Source organism: Pristis pectinata, chromosome 9, assembly GCF_009764475.1.
Source record: "Pristis pectinata isolate sPriPec2 chromosome 9, sPriPec2.1.pri, whole genome shotgun sequence".
In the NCBI taxonomy this organism is placed as follows: Eukaryota; Metazoa; Chordata; class Chondrichthyes; order Rhinopristiformes; family Pristidae; genus Pristis; species Pristis pectinata.
Window position 1 is genome coordinate 50,536,989 of NC_067413.1, and position 6,528 is coordinate 50,543,516.

Consider the following 6,528-nt stretch of genomic DNA (forward strand, 5'->3'; position numbering starts at 1 on the left):
TTGAGAGGGTTGAGAGCTTCAAGTTCCTGGGAGTGAACATCACCAACAGCCTGTCCTGGTCAAATCACGTAGATGCCACAGCCAAGAAAGCTCACCAGTGCCTCTACTTCCTCAGGAGGCTAAAGAAATTTGGTTTGTCCCCTTTGACTCTCACCAACTTTTACCGATGCACCATAGAAAGCATCCTATCTGGATGTATCACGGCTTGGTAGGGCAACTGCTCTGCCCAGGACCACAAGAAGCTGCAGAGAGTTGTGGACACAGCCCAGTACATCACAGACACCAGCCTCCCCTCCTTGGACTCTGTCTTTACCTCTCGTTGTCTTGGAGTAGCAGCCAGCATAATCAAAGACCCCACCCACACGGGACATTCTCTCTTCTCTCCTCTTCCATTGCGTAGAAGATACAGGTGCCTGAGGGCACGTACCACCAGACTTAAGGACAGCATCTACCCCACTGTGATAAGACTATTGAACGGTTCCCTTATACAATGAGATGGACTATGACCTCATGTCACTTGTTGTGACCTTGCACCTTATTGCACTGCACTTTCTCTGTAGCTGTGACACTTTACTCTGTACTGTTACTGTTTTTACCTGTACTACATCAACGCACTTTGTACTAACTCAACATAACTGCACTGTGTAATGAATTGACCTGTACGATCGGTTTGTAAGACAAGCTTTTCACTGTACCTCGGTACAAGTGACAATAATAAACCAATAACAATACCAAAATCCCCACCATTAATAATGTGGGAGCCACTGGTATCAACAGAAATACAGCATTGAAAGAGAAAGCATCCTAGGAAAAGTAAAGTCAATGGGCATCAAAGACAAAGCACTCCAGTGGCTAGTCATACCCCACACAAAGGAAGATGGTTGTGGTTTTTGGAGGTCAATCATCCCACTGCAGGAGATTCCTTCAGGTGTTCTTCAGTCCAACCACCTTCAATTACTTCATCAATGACCTTCCTTCCATCATAAGGTCAAAATTGGGGATGTTTGCTGATGATTGCACAATGTTCAATTCCATTTGCAACTCTTCAGCAAATAAAGCAGCCACATCTAAATGCAGCAAACCCTGGATAGCATTCAGGCGTGGGCTGATAGGTACAATAAATATTCATGTCACAGAAGTGACAGGCGATAACCATTTCCTACATTAATGGTATTACATTCACTTACTCCTCCACAATCACATTGACCAAAACCCTCATCTGGATCAGCCACATAAATACCATGGCAACAAGAGCATGTCACAGGATGGGTTTCCTACAGCAAGTGTCTCAACTCCTGACACCTCAAGGCCTTTCAGCCAGCTAGAAGGCACAAGTCAGCACATGCCGGATGAGAACACAAAAGCAGCCCACCACCACCTAATTACAATTAGCAATGGGTAATAAATGTTAACTTTTCTCCAATGCTCACATTCCACAGAGGGCGGGACAGTGGTGCGGTGAGCAGAGCTGTTGCTTCACAGTTCCAGTGTACTGGGTTCAATCCGGTGCTGTCTGGAATTTGCATATTTGCATGTGAAAACGTGGGTTTCCTCTGGGTGCTCCAGTTTCCTCCCACATCCCAAAGACATGTGGGTTGGTAGGTTAATTGGCTGCTGTAATTTGACCGTAGTGTGTAGGTGACCAGTAGAATCAGGGACTGTGACTAAACTTGTCTTTCCTTTGAGCCAGCCTTAAATCCTGGAGTAAAATGTACTGCAATATTGTGTCGATGCAGTATGAAAGCATCCTGTCAGCTTCCTTGTACCTCTTCTTATTGCTCTACACCAGCTCCACATAGATGGTTGAAAATTTTTTAAAAACTACAGATGCTGGAAACCTGAAATAAAACCAGAAAATGCTGGAAACACTCAGCAGAGCAGACTGTTCTGTAGGTGTAGTGAGATTCCTCTTGTGAACCCATCTTTTTTATCCTGGAGCAAAGAGGTGCCTCTCAGGATCAGACACTTCTCCAACAGAAACAGATTAATATTCAGACACACCAGAGAGCTGATTCCCTTAGAAATGTGAAGAATGTAGTAGCAGACAGCAGATCTGTCATGGTTCTCAAGGCTGAAATGTTGGGACCGCAGTCTGGATTACAGCAGCTCGGAACTTCTTTGCCTACTGAGTTCCCTGAGACATCTACTGGTGTCGTGGAGCATGGCATTGCTGTCCTTCTCAGGAAGTCAGTGCTTTTCCTGCCAGGCAACATGCTCACCTTCGCACCACAGTTGTTATCCCTGACTTCACATATTGGAACGCAGCATCAAAGACAAGAACTTCTCATGGTCGTCTGTAGATCCTCCAAACAAAAGGGAGCAGCCTGTCAGCAGCTTAGCTGCAGCCAAAGTAGGGACACTGCGTCACAGTCTGGGGTCTTCCACTCTCACTTGATGAGCATTCATAAAGGGCAGCAAGGTACAGGAGCTGAGGGCACGTACCACCAGGTTCAAAGGACAGCTTCTATCCCACTGTGATAAGACTATTGAACGATTCCCTTATACAATGAGATGGACTCTGACCTTATGACCTACTTTGTGACCTTGCACCTTTCCCAGTAGCTGTGACACTTTACTCTGTACTGTTACTGTTTTTACCTGTACTACATCAATGCACTCTGTACTAACTCAATGTAACTGCACTGTGTAATGAATTGACCTGTACGATCAGTATGCCAGACAAGTTTTTCACTGTACCTCGGTACAAGTGACAATAATAAACCAATACCAATACCAATGAAGTGAGATATAAAAATCCTATACATACCATGTTTTCCATTTTACTTTCAATAAAAATTGACTGTTTCAATAAGTGTATGGTTTTCATTACACCCATTTCAAGCTAGGAAGGCTTAGATATGAATATGAGCAGGCTAGTGCTTGGACTGTACAGTCATTCCAATAATCCCTTCAAATCAGTGTTTAATACTTTGGAGAGATTTTACTGGATGAGGTTGAAGTCAACTTTGCCAAAAAGAAGTCAGATACATCTGGTGCTGTAATCTAGTGTAAATAATGTGCTGGTCATCACCTTGTTATCTCATATCCTGATGGGGGCCATGAATCAAGGTTGTATTATTTGCATTCATGGTGCTCAACTGTATCTTTGTCTTGTGAATAATGATGCTCTCGGGAATCTCCACAGAGTTGCCAATACACAGAAGTGTCTTTATTCCTAAAGATCAGGTCATGTTCCCACTGCAGCAACTTTGCTTTGCTTGATGACCATAAGGGGTTTGATCCGCCCATTGCTTAAATAACTCTGTACTTTGATACAACAGCTACAACTTTAGAAAAGTACAAAATGTTCAAATTCCTGAAAGACAAAGTTTAATGGTGAGCTGCTTCTGCTTTCACCACATTGCACTGTCATTCTCTGGATAGGTTATAGTCAAAACAATGTTATCTTCAAAGCACAGTAAGGGCAATGTGTCAATGATGCCATTTTCTGTCAGCCCATATGCAGTGAATGAGATGTCAGGAGTATTATTACTGTTCGTTTCTGCCTTTAGACCAGCTGGAACACTGAATCTGTGAGTGCTGTTGTCTGATTCAACCAATACACAGAAATTGGAGATCATCCTCCTTTGATGTGCTAAACACATGCCACATAGAGCATGAAACCTCCACACCACCTTCCAGAAAGTTTTCAAGATTGCCACAAATACACGAAAAGTAACATATGAATTTATGTGCTAAAATGGAAACTTAGTGATTCCCGTAAGACCGTCAGACCCACAGCTGCATCTGGAATATTGTGTACAGATCTGGTCTCCCTATTTAGAGACGGATATACTTTCAGTAGAGGAGATGTTGCAAAAGTTAACCAGGTTGATCCCTGGGATGGTGTGTTTGTTGTATGAGGTGCAGACTAGACAAAATATATATAGACTAGAACGGACTAGTTTGTACTCTCCTGAGTTCAGAAAAATGGGTGGTGATCCCATTGAAACATACAACATTCTTATGGAGTTTGACAGAGCAGATGTGGAGATGCTGCTTCAAAACTAATGGTTGGCACGGACCATTGAGAAGCAAGTCATAACTCAGTGAATCTCTTTCTGGCACCCAGTATTGTTGTAGAAGAGGCTGATGTGCAACATACTGTGACATGTGGCATTGATCAGCTGAAAATAAAACAGCAATAAGAAGGCATGGTTACAACGACATGAAAAGGGAGACTCATCGTAAGTGTTAGACTCACAAATCAGTACATGAAATATTGGTATTGGTATTGGTTATTATGTCACTTGTACTGAGGTACAGTGAAAAATTTGTCTTGCATACCGATCGTACAGGTCAATTCATTACACAGTGCAGTTACATTGAGTTAGTACAGAGTGCATTGATGTAGTACAGGTAAAAACAATAACAGTACAGAGTAAAGTGTCACAGCTACAGAGAAATTGCAGTGCAATAAGGTGCAATCACAACAAGGTAGATCATGAAGTCATAGTCCATCTCATTGTATAGGGGAACCATTCAATAGTCTTATCACAGTGGGGTAGAAGCTGTCCTTAAGTCTGGTGGCACGTGCCCTCAGGCTCCTGTATCTTCTACCCAATGGAAGAGGAGAGAAGAGAGAACGTCCTGGGTGGGTGGGGTCTTTGATTATGCTGGCTGCTTCGCCAAGACAATGAGAGGTAAAGACAGATTCCAAGGAGGGGAGGCTGGTGTCCATGATGCGCTGGCTGTGTCCACAACTCTCTGCAGTTTCTTGCGATCCTGGGCAGAGCAGTTGCCGTACCAAGCCGTGATACATCCAGACAGGATGCTTTCTATGGTGCATCGGTAAAAGCTGGTGAGAGTCAAAGGGGACAAACCAAATTTCTTTAGCCTCCTGAGGAAGTAGAGGCACTGGTGAGCTTTCTTGGCCCTGGCATCTACGTGATTTGACCAGGACAGGCTGTTGGTGATGTTCACTCCAGGAACTTGAAGCTCTCAACCCTCTCGACCTCAGCACCATTGATGTAGACAGGTGCATGTACACCACCCCCTTTCTTGAAGTCAATGACCAGCTCTTTTGTTGACATTGAGGGAAATGTTGTTGTCATGACACCATTCCACTAAGCTCTCTATCTCCTTCCTGTATTCCGCCTCATTGCTGTTTGAGATAAGGCCTACAACGGTGGTATCATCTGCAAACTTGTAGATGGAATTAGAGCAGAATCTGGCCACGCAGTCGTGAGTGTATAGGAAGTAGAGTAGAGGGCTGAGGACGCAGCCTTGTGGGGCACCAGTGTTGAGAATAATCGTCTCGGGGGTATTGCTGCCTATCCTCACCGATTGCTGTCTGTTGTTAGAAAGTCAAGGATCCGGTTACAGAGGGAGGTGTTGAGTCCTAGGTCTCGGAGTTTGGTGACAAGCTGCTTGGAATATTGTATTGAAGGCAGAGCTGTAGTCAATAAACAAAAGTCTAATGTAGGTGTCTTGCTGTCCAGATGCTCCAGAGCTGAGTGTAGGGCCAGGGAGATGGCATCTACTGTAGACCTGTTTTGGCGATAGGCGAATTGCAGTGGGTTCAGGTGTCTGGGAGGCTGGAGTTGATGCGTGCCATGACCAACCTCTCAAAGCACTCATGATGGTGGATGTCAGAGCCACTGGTTGGTAGTCATTGAGGCATGTTACATTGAGGCAAGTGTGGGATGATTAAGGACCAAAAAGAACATAAGAGCTAGAAGTGGGAGTAAGCCATTCAATCCTCATGCCTGCTCTACTTTCAAATAGATTATGACTATATGAATGCAACACAGCAGAAAGCCTGGAGGAGAATGAAAGGTGCAGCAGTGAGGATAGGAAGGAAATTAGAAGGCAACGAGGTGATTGAAAAGATCTTGGCAGACAAAATCATGGAAAACCCTACACAATGTTGTATAAATTATAAAGGAAAAGAGGATGAGAAACAAAAGAGTGGGTTCAATTATAGATTAAAATGGCACTGTAAGTGAAGGTGAAAAACACATATAACTCCAAATCAATACTTTGCATCTGGCTCTAGGAAGCGGAGGACAATGCAGACATTGAGATTCAGGAGGAATAATATGAAGTACTGGAAATGATAACATATAGAGAGAAGGCACGTTAAGAGATCTAGCATTTTAAAATGTGAATAAATCACAGGCCCATGTTCTTAAAAGAAAAGGGATAGAAACAGCACCAGCTATGTTTATTGTTTCCCTATATCCTTTGGCTTGTGTGTGGTGGATAATTCAAATTTGATGATGTATAAGGTGGGAGGTGAGGACAGACTGAATAACTATAGGCCAGTCAGTCTGACATTTGTAGTAGGTAATCCTTGGAAAAATTCTGAAGATTGGTATAAGTCAGCAATAAGAGAGGCATACGTTAGTCAGGGTCAGTCAGCATGGATATGATAAGGAAGGTCACGTCCTGACTAGCAATTGAATTTTCTAAGGAAGTAACAGGCAGTGTTAATACATGTGGAACATTTGATGTAGAATAGAAGGATAATGACAAAGCTCCACACAGCAGATCAAGAAAGTAAACACGATGGAATCCATGGGAAAG